Source organism: Micropterus salmoides, unplaced genomic scaffold, assembly GCF_014851395.1.
Source record: "Micropterus salmoides isolate LMB-PRFRI ecotype aquatic unplaced genomic scaffold, ASM1485139v1 Ms_hic_scaffold_20, whole genome shotgun sequence".
Lineage (NCBI taxonomy): Eukaryota > Metazoa > Chordata > Actinopteri > Centrarchiformes > Centrarchidae > Micropterus > Micropterus salmoides.
This window is the reverse complement of record NW_024041151.1, coordinates 1594043-1605358: the sequence shown is the minus strand read 5'-3', so window position 1 is coordinate 1605358 and position 11316 is coordinate 1594043.

Below are 11316 nucleotides of genomic sequence, written 5' to 3'. Positions count from 1 at the left end.
GCAGAGCTCCAGAATATGCAACTCGCCGGTTCACGCGCGGAGCGCCTACAAGTGCGAGGGCCCGCCCAACGATGCTTTGCAGCTTTAATTTTTTTTTTTTTTTTTTTTTTTTTTTTTTTCTGCAAAGTAGGCCCAAATGACATGGCCTAAACATACTCGAAAACTCACCAAAATTTGCAAACATGTCAGAACCGGTGAAAAATTCGTATTCTACAAGTTTCGCACATGGGCGTGGCAAAATGACTCGCTAGCGCCACCTTGAAAATTGGAAATGATTAGCCCCTCGTTCACGTTCAACCTACATGTACGAAATTTTCTGGGACATGTATCGTATCAGACGCACAAAAAAGCCTCAAGAACCCATAGCCTAAAGTCAACAGGAAGTCGGCCATTTGAATTTTATGGCCATTTTTGGATGATTTACACACTTCGTACTTTAACGAACTCCTCCTAGGGATTTAGTCGGATCGACGTCAAATTTCTGCTGTGCCTTCTAAAGGCATTGACGATGAAAAGTTGTGCTATTTGCGAGTTTTCGTCAATGGGCGTGTCCGTGGCGTCGATGATTCGCAATGAAACAGGAAGTTGTTGTAACTTCAGTGTACATGCTCACATCTGGACCAAACTGTACATGTAGGATGAGAGTCCCGCCTGAACACATGTACATGCCGACATTCACCCACAGTCATAGCGCCACTTGGCAACAGAAGTGACCTTTAACGAAGCAGCCCCCGCCGCACGTTTCACCTACGTGCACGAATTTTCTGTGGTACGTGTATCTGTCCAGACGCAAAAAAGTCTCTTGGAGCCATAGCCTAAACCAACAGGAAGTCGGCCATTTGAATTTTACGTCAAATTTTGGATGATTTACACACTTCGTACTTTAACGAACTCCTCCTAGGGATTTAGTCCGACCGACCTCAAATTTGTGCTGTGCCTTCTAAAGGCATTGAAGATGAAAAGTTGTGCTATTGCAAGTTTTCGTCAATGGGCGTGTCCGTGGCGTGGCGTCAAAGATCACTCTTCGCCATGACACGGAAGTTGTCGTAACTTCAGTGTACATGCTCACATCTGGACCAAACTGTACATGTAGGATGAGAGTCCCGCCCTGAACACATGTACATGCTGACATTCACAGACAGTCATAGCGCCACCTGCTGGCAACAGGAAGTGACTTTAACGAAGCAGCCCCCGCCGCACGTTTACCTACGTGCACGAATTTTCTGTGGTACGTGTATCTTGTCCAGACGCACAAAAAAGCCTCTTGGAGCGATGCCCTAAATCAACAGGAAGTCGGCCATTTTGAATTTACGTCAAATTTTGGATGATTTACACACTTCGTACTTTAACGAACTCTCCTAGGGATTTAGTCCGACCGACCTCAAATTTGTGCTGTGCCTTCTAAAGGCATTGAAGATGAAAAGTTGTGCTATTTGCAAGTTTTCGTCAATGGGCGTGTCCGTGGCGTGGCGTCAAAGATCAGCTCTTCGCCATGACACGGAAGTTGTCGTAACTTCAGTGTACATGCTCACATCTGGACCAAACTGTACATGTAGGATGAGAGTCCCGCCCTGAACACATGTACATGCTGACATTCACAGACAGTCATAGCGCCACCTGCTGGCAACAGGAAGTGACTTTTAACGAAGCAGCCCCCGCCGCACGTTTACCTACGTGCACGAATTTTCTGTGGTACGTGTATCTTGTCCAGACGCACAAAAAAGCTCTTGGAGCGATGCCCTAAAATCAACAGGAAGTCGGCCATTTTGAATTTTACGTCAAATTTTGGATGATTTACACACTTCGTACTTTAACGAACTCCTCCTAGGGATTTAGTCCGACCGACTTCAAATTTGTGCTGTGCCTTCTAAAGGCATTGAAGATGAAAAGTTGTGCTATTTGCGAGTTTTCGTCAATGGGTGTGTCCGTGGCGTGGCGTCAGAGATCAAGTCTTCGCCATGACACAGGAAGTTGTTGTAACTTCAGTGTACATGCTCACATCTGAACCAAACTTACGTGCTTGATAACTCCCACCCCGTATGGAGGACCGATCCTGACACAGTCAGAAAAATACAGAAATAAATAAATGCTCAATAAATAAATAAGCATCCAATTAAATACACAAAAAAATAAAGTAAAAAATAAATGTAGGTAGTAATTAAATTATACAAGGAGACATAAATGTTATATTTTAATTAGTGCCTTTACTTATTCACCTTTGTTATAATTACCTTATTGTTTATTCAACTTTATTTATTACTAATTTTTTTAATGTATTTATTATGTGTGTTTTAATATTTTGTCTGTTTTATTCTTCCTTTGTATTTATTTACCTTATTTATTTTCACCCATGGTATTTATTTCTGCCTGTCTTTTTTAAATTTTGTATGCATTTCTGCCTCATTATGCAAATGAGGAGGGGCTGTGTCTCAAGGGGTCATCTTCTCTGCTATTGGTGGACCAGTCAGACAGGAGAGCTCCTACTCTGCCTGCAGACATCAACGATCTTGCCCTCACACAGTCAGATGGCTTCCTTCAGTGCGCTGAGGTGTTTAACAACTCTGAAGACAATACTACCAGCAATGTCTTCCTTCTCTTTTCACGTAGACGCTCCGACAGACAGTGCTTTCAGTTTGCTGCATGCATGGACACAGAACTGCGGTATAGGGAGAAGCACACGGTCAGCTGGCTGCAGCTAAATCTGGAGTGCACTCGTATTCAATTCTGTATGGTAAATTCAGTTTTAACGGAGCAGAGCGAGCTGACAGGCAGAGTTAGAGACTTTTTCTGTCCGTTCTCTCTTTACAAAGACGCATGTTGCAGTCAGAGTCTTCTCTGAGATGCGAGCACGACATACAACACAATTTATCAAATTACACAACGGATATACAGTATGAAAATAAGATTGATTGGATTATACTCACAGGAAGTATAAAACTCTTACATGGGTCTATTAAAAGTAAAGTAACACAAAAATGTCAGGGAAATTACTTTACTTAGATTTAAGTACTGCAGTTGTACATTTGAAATACCTTCCTACCTTTCTGATAGGAAGCCTTCTTGAGGTGGTAAAACATTTCTTCTTATTTCTGATTTGAGTTGTGGACAACTATGACCAGATGAATTAAAAAAAACATTTCACTGCCCAAGTCAGCTATAACACAAGTCTTGATCATCAGACTACATGCTGTACAGTATTTGTGGACAGATTTTGTCCCAGGATTTATTATGCATTTCTTCTTCTTCGTTGCATGATTTAGAATAATAAGGTGAGAAATGGGTCTATTCTGAGTTCATCCTGCACTGCAGCAGCTAATAAAGTCCATTTAATCCCCAAAACGCTTTTCTTTTAGGCAGGCTGGAGCAGAAAACAACTCACCTTTCTCAAGTTGTACAGTAATGTCACATGTGTATGAAGGTGGATCAAACAAGCTAATCTTAAATGTCAAAGTAGAGAGGAGCCTAGTAGGCCTATTATTTTCATTCATTACACAATATGAATAAGCTATGCAGACAGTTGTAAAGAAAGAACATCTTTTCTTCTGTTCTCTACTTGTTATAGTTACACAGTATTAGGGGTGTGGGCTGTATTAAAAGTATCCACTGTTCTCCCATGCTCTAACACACAGTAACGATGAAATGTGTGCTGTTCTCACATTCTTCCTCTGTATGTACACATAAACAACAAGGCAGGGAAATATAAAAGGAATTATTTTATTGTTTGGGTACATTATTGTTCAGTGTACATGTCACATCTGAAACAAACTTTACGTGCTTGATAACTCTCCCACCCCGCAGACATCTACACGTCAATACCGATTTATATTCATAGCGGCAAGTGCTATGTAGCTCCACATAGGGGACACAGGAAGTGACATATAGCACATTCATGCGGCGTCGGAACCGCGTAGGAAATTCACGCCGCACCGGCAGAGCTCCAGAATATGCAACTCGGCCGGCTCACACGCGGACGCGCTACAAGTGCGAGGGCCCGCCCAACGCTGCTTGCAGCTTTAATTTTTTTTTTTTTTTTTTTTTTTTTTTTTTTTTTTTCTGCAAAGTAGGCCCAAATGACATGGCCTAAACATACTCGAAAACTCACCAAAATTTGCAAACATGTCAGAACCGGTGAAAAATTTCGTATTCTACAAGTTTCGCACATGGGCGTGGCAAAATGACTCGCTAGCGCCACCTAGAAAATTGGAAATGATTAGCCCCTCGTTCACGTTCAACCTACATGTACGAAATTTTCTGGGGACATGTATCGTATCAAGACGCACAAAAAAGCCTCAAGAACCCATAGCCTAAAGTCAACAGGAAGTCGGCCATTTTGAATTTTATGGCCATTTTTGGATGATTTACACACTTCGTACTTTAACGAACTCCTCCTAGGGATTTAGTCGGATCGACGTCAAATTTCTGCTGTGCCTTCTAAAGGCATTGACGATGAAAAGTTGTGCTATTTGCGAGTTTTCGTCAATGGGCGTGTCCGTGGCGTCGATGATTCGCAATGAAACAGGAAGTTGTTGTAACTTCAGTGTACATGCTCACATCTGGACCAAACTGTACATGTAGGATGAGAGTCCCGCCCTGAACACATGTACATGCCGACATTCACCCACAGTCATAGCGCCACCTGCTGGCAACAGAAAGTGACCTTTAACGAAGCAGCCCCGCCGCACGTTTCACCTACGTGCACGAATTTTCTGTGGTACGTGTATCTTGTCCAGACGCACAAAAAAGCCTCTTGGAGCCATAGCCTAAAATCAACAGGAAGTCGGCCATTTTGAATTTTACGTCAAATTTTGGATGATTTACACACTTCGTACTTTAACGAACTCCTCCTAGGGATTTAGTCCGACCGACCTCAAATTTGTGCTGTGCCTTCTAAAGGCATTGAAGATGAAAAGTTGTGCTATTTGCAAGTTTTCGTCAATGGGCGTGTCCGTGGCGTGGCGTCAAAGATCAGCTCTTCGCCATGACACGGAAGTTGTCGTAACTTCAGTGTACATGCTCACATCTGGACCAAACTGTACATGTAGGATGAGAGTCCCGCCCTGAACACATGTACATGCTGACATTCACAGACAGTCATAGCGCCACCTGCTGGCAACAGGAAGTGACTTTTAACGAAGCAGCCCCCGCCGCACGTTTTACCTACGTGCACGAATTTTCTGTGGTACGTGTATCTTGTCCAGACGCACAAAAAAGTCTCTTGGAGCGATGCCTAAAATCAACAGGAAGTCGGCCATTTTGAATTTTACGTCAAATTTTGGATGATTTACACACTTCGTACTTTAACGAACTCCTCCTAGGGATTTAGTCCGACCGACCTCAAATTTTGCTGTGCCTTCTAAAGGCATTGAAGATGAAAAGTTGTGCTATTTGCAAGTTTTCGTCAATGGGCGTGTCCGTGGCGTGGCGTCAAAGATCAGCTCTTCGCCATGACACGGAAGTTGTCGTAACTTCAGTGTACATGCTCACATCTGGACAAACTGTACATGTAGGATGAGAGTCCCGCCCTGAACACATGTACATGCTGACATTCACAGACAGTCATAGCGCCACCTGCTGGCAACAGGAAGTGACTTTTAACGAAGCAGCCCCCGCCGCACGTTTTACCTACGTGCACGAATTTTCTGTGGTACGTGTATCTTGTCCAGACGCACAAAAAAGCCTCTTGGAGCGATGCCCTAAAATCAACAGGAAGTCGGCCATTTTGAATTTTACGTCAATTTTGGATGATTTACACACTTCGTACTTTAACGAACTCCTCCTAGGGATTTAGTCCGACCGACTTCAAATTTGTGCTGTGCCTTCTAAAGGCATTGAAGATGAAAAGTTGTGCTATTTGCGAGTTTTCGTCAATGGGTGTGTCCGTGGCGTGGCGTCAGAGATCAAGTCTTCGCCATGACACAGGAAGTTGTTGTAACTTCAGTGTACATGCTCACATCTTAACCAAACGTTACGTGCTTGATAACTCTCCCACCCCGCTATGGAGGACCGATCCTGACACAGTCAGAAATAAATACAGAAATAAATAAATGCTCAATAAATAAATAAGCATCCAATTAAATACACAAAAAAATAAAGTAAATAAATAAATGTAGGTAGTAATTAAATTATACAAGGAGACATAAATGTATATATTTTAATTAGTGCCTTTACTTATTCACCTTTGTTATAATTACCTTATTTGTTTATTCAACTTTATTTATTACTAATTTTTTTTATGTATTTATTTACGCTTTTCTTTTAGGCAGGCTGGAGCAGAAAACAACTCACCTTTCTCAAGTTGTACAGTAATGTCACATGTGTATGAAGGTGGATCAAACAAGCTAATCTTAAATGTCAAAGTAGAGAGGAGCCTAGTAGGCCTATTTATTTTCATTCATTACACAATATGAATAAGCTATGCAGACAGTTGTAAAGAAAGAACATCTTTTTCTTCTGTTCTCTACTTGTTATAGTTACACAGTATTAGGGGTGTGGGCTGTATTAAAAGTATCCACTGTTCTCCCATGCTCTAACACACAGTAGCGATGAAATGTGTGCTGTTCTCACATTCTTCCTCTGTATGTACACATAAACAACAAGGCAGGGAAATATAAAAGGAATTTATTTTATTGTTTGGGTACATTATTGTTCAGTGTACATGCTCACATCTGAAACAAACTTTACGTGCTTGTTAACTCTCCCACCCGCAGACATCTACACGTCAATACCGATTTATATTCATAGCGGCAAGTGCTATGTAGCTCCACATAGGGGACACAGGAAGTGACATATAACACCTTCATGCGGCGTCGGAACCGCGTAGGAAATTCACAGCCGCACCGGCAGAGCTCCAGAATATGCAACTCGGCCGGCTCACACGCGGACGCGCTACAAGTGCGAGGGCCCGCCCAACGCTGCTTGCAGCTTTAATTCTTTAATGTTCTCTCTGTCTGTCTAATGTGCCCCACCTTTGGTATATTATCCTGTTTCCATCAAGGCATTTCAACTGATCGGGATCTGCTTTATTGAACACAAATATTAGCCCCATCCTTTGTTTTGCTTTAGCTGTCCCACGGGTATTGTAAACGAAGAGCAGTTTGTGGCAGAATGTGGCTTAAATGTCTGCAGCATGTTGCTCGCCAACTACAGCCACTGAGTGAAGTGGAGCTCTGGAGGAGCGAGCCAGGGCAGTGGCTTCTTAACAAATAAAGACCCGCAGTTTCACCATATTCTGCTCTATAAGGAGCCGCTAATGGACCTAAGAGTTAATTTCTTTAATTAAATTGATTTATATTAATTTGCTGCAGTCAGCTACCGAGTTGCTTTGTGAGACTAATTCATATTTACACAGAAACCAGAAAAAACATAAGATTGCTTGGAGAAATTTGAGCTATTGTTATAGATGATGTTTACACTTACTTATTGTAAGTAGATCAGTATCAAAGATTTTAACATACTTTTTAGTGAATTTAACTTGTGTCCTGGGTTTTTGTTAACACTGTCAGACATTTATTTTAAATTAAAAATTCAGGAATAATTGAAGCCTGCTAAAACTGTGAGGACACCTTCTTCACTTCCTTGTTCTTTCTAATGCTATGAGACCACTCTAGCTCTGGTAAGTTTTTTAGATTCTGTATATTTTATACCTACTTGTTGATACCTTGCATGTCACAACCATAGTGTGTCAACACCATAATCAATGTAATGCAAGATTTGTATTATATTTTCTGTTATAAATTCTTAAAGAGGTAGTATTCTGCTTTTTGGCTTTTCCCCTCTCCTTTATTGAGTTATAAACCTTTTTGTGCTGTAACAGGTTTGCAAAGTGAAAAAGCCCAAAGTGAGTTCCCATCTCCCACAGAAAACTCTGCTCTGAACTGAAAACAGCTCGTTTGTAGTCCAGCTGCTTCCCTTTCATCCCTGTGACGTCACAGGTATATTGTTGGTATAGCTGGTAGGCTACTCAATAAAATTGAGCAGTCCTCACTGCTTGTCCTACAACAAAGGAAGCACTGGCGAGTAGTGTGATCTCGTCAAACAACCCATATCCTATTCTCCACGAGCCCGACTCTGCAGCCCTCCTGCTCGACGGCCGATGACTGGCTGACTTCCTTGATTCTCCCTGAGGGTCACAGATGAGGTGCTCCTAACAAATGAATGTCACTGAAATACTAACTGTATCATCAGAAAGCATTTACTGTGGGAATCCGAGGTTATCTCAACATGCAGAGTTACAACAGGTATTAAAGGGCCTCCTTACGTAACGTTTTTTTCACGCAGAGTTTGGGCGTGTCACTTCTATAACATTACATGAGTGTCTTTCAAGCTAATATTATGCCTATGCCTGGATAAATAGTGAAAGTGTGGAACGTAAAGCTTTTATTTAAACTGATTTTGAATTTAGACTGACGTTAAATACAGTCTAATACAAATGTCTCTCTTCAGTTTAACTGAATTTGTACTTTCTTTCTAATCTTAAATGATATCTGTATAGTCGTTGGCGCTGCTACAGGATTCATCAGGCTGTGGTCACCACAAACGAGCAGTAACTTCTGTGCGTTTGATTCTGAGCGGCAGATAGTGACCTTTCAAAATAAAGTGTTGACTTTTCAACAGAAATTCTTAACAGCAATTTTGTTTTGCATTTTACTAAACATCCTGCAAATATGCGAACATGAGGTTATTATGTTCAGGCTTGTTTTTGAATCTAAAAAAGTATTGTGGTATCCTAATAATGAGCGTGTTAAAAAAGACTCACTGGTTCAATGGTTCAAAATGTAAAGCACTGTTCTATAGTCAGTCTCTCTGCTGTACCACATTTCACTAGCAACGACCACACAATCAACAAGTACGATTAAATGATTTATCGATGATTGAATCAGAAAGCTGCACGAGGCATGCAGTAGCTGAATAGACAATCAAAAGCAATGTGGGGAAGCTACGATAGGGAAATCCGCCGTAGTACCCGGGAACAACGTACCCCCTCATAACCCTATGGAAAGGTAGAAGGAGATCACGAGGCAGACAAGAAAGGAGGGGAGTAATGCAGAATACGAGAGCAAGAAGAGGAGCTGTGGATATTTATGGAAATGCTGGCGATGACGTGGTTAATGTGTGGTCCCGCTCCTGAAACGCTAATTAGCGCCACATCATCAGATACTCAGAGGTGGAAAGTAACAAGAACAACAACACAAGTACCTTACGTAATGTTTGATGGAATTTGTACTTGGATAGCACAGAGACAGCACTGGTGAAAATTACTAATGACCTTCTTATTGCATCAGACAAAGGACTTGTCTCTGTACTGGTTTTATTAGATCTTAGTGCTGCATTTGATACCATTGACCATCAGATCCTATTGCAGAGACTGGAATATTTCATTGGCATTAAAGGAACCGCTCTAAGCTGGTTTAAGTCCTATTTATCAGATCGATTTCAGTTTGTACATGTTAACGATGAGTCCTCCATGCACGCCAAAGTTACTCATGGAGTTCCTCAAGGATCTGTCCTCGGACCAATCCTCTTCACTTTATATATGCTTCCTTTAGGCAATATTATCAGGAAATATTCCATAAGCTTTCATTGTTATGCAGATAATACTCACTTATATCTATCGATCAAACCAGATGAAACTCATCAGTTAGCTAAACTTCAAATGTGCCTTCAGGATGTTAAAACCTGGATGACCTGTAATTTTCTAATGTTAAACTCAGATAAAACTGAAGTTATTGTTCTGGGGCCTAAGCACCTCCGTGACGCATTATCTAAAGATATAGTTTCCCTGGATGGCATCGCCCTGGCCTCCAGCACCACTGTGAGGAATCTTGGAGTTATCTTTGATCAGGACATGTCGTTTAAGTCTCACATTAAGCAAATTTCAAGGACCGCCTTTTTCACCTACGTAATATTGCAAAATCAGGAACATCGTGTCTAAAAATGATGCAGAAAAACTAGTCCATGCATTTGTTACTTCTAGGCTGGATTACTGCAATTCCTTATTATCAGGCTGCTTGAAAAAGTCCGTTAAGACTCTTCAGCTGATCCAGAATGCTGCAGCACGTGTTCTGACAGGAACCAGGAAAAGAGATCACATTTCTCCTGTTTTAGCTTCTCTGCATTGGCTTCCAGTAAAATCCAGAATAGAATTTAAAATCATTCTTCTTACCTACAAAGCTCTTAATGGTCAGGCACCATCTTATCTTAAAGAGCTCATAGCACCTTACTACCCCACCAGAACACTGCGCTCCCAGAATGCAGGGTTACTTGTGGTTCCTAGAGTCTCCAAAAGTAGACTAGGAGCCAGAGCGTTCAGCTATCAAGCTCCTCTCCTGTGGAACCAGGTTCCAGTTTGGGTTCAGGAGGCAGACACCATCTCCACATTTAAGAGTAGGCTTAAGACTTTCCTCTTTGATAAAGCTTATAGTTAGGGCTGGCTCAGGTAGTCCTGAACCATCTCTTAGTTATGCTGCTATAGGCCTAGACTGCCGGGGGATTTCCCATGATGCACTGAGCTCCTCTCTCCTCTACTTTCTCTCCCTCTGTATGCAACCTCCCACATAATTTTAGACCAATTTCAAAACTGCCTTTTATTGCAAAGATTCTAGAAAGAATTGTGTCCAAACAGCTGCTCACTGTGCTGGAAAATAACAAATTATTTGAAAAGTTTCAGTCTGGTTTCAGGAAGTACCACAGCACTGAGACTGCCCTGCTTAAAGTCACCAATGACCTTTTAATGTCTGCTGATGAAGGTATGTGCTCAGTCCTTGTACTCCTGGACCTTAGCGCTGCTTTTGACACCATTGATCACAACATCATGTTAGACAGACTGAGGCACTGGGTGGGGATCTCTGGTACTGCTCTAGAATGGTTTTCATCTACCTGTCAAATAGGAAGTTTTGCGTGTCTGTAAACAACTATGTCTCTTCATTCTGTCCAGTTAAATATGGTGTGCCTCAGGGGTCGGTCTTAGGACCCATTTTGTTTTCCTTGTATCTGCTTCCCCTTGGACATATTATCCATAAACATGGCATTTCTTTTCATATTTATGCTGATGACACACAAATATACTTGCCCGTCAGATCCACAGACCCTGGAATGCTGAGTTCACTTAACAACTGCCTTTGTGAAGTTAAAAAATGGATGTCAAATAATTTCCTCCAGCTGAACTCAGACAAAACAGAAATCCTGGTCATTGGGTCCCAGCAGATGGCAAAACAAATACTGCCATCTGCTGGTTCCCTAGTAAATCACATTAAGCCTGTGGCAAAGAACCTTGGTGTTTGGTTTGATAGTAATTTAAATTTCGAGCAGCACACCACA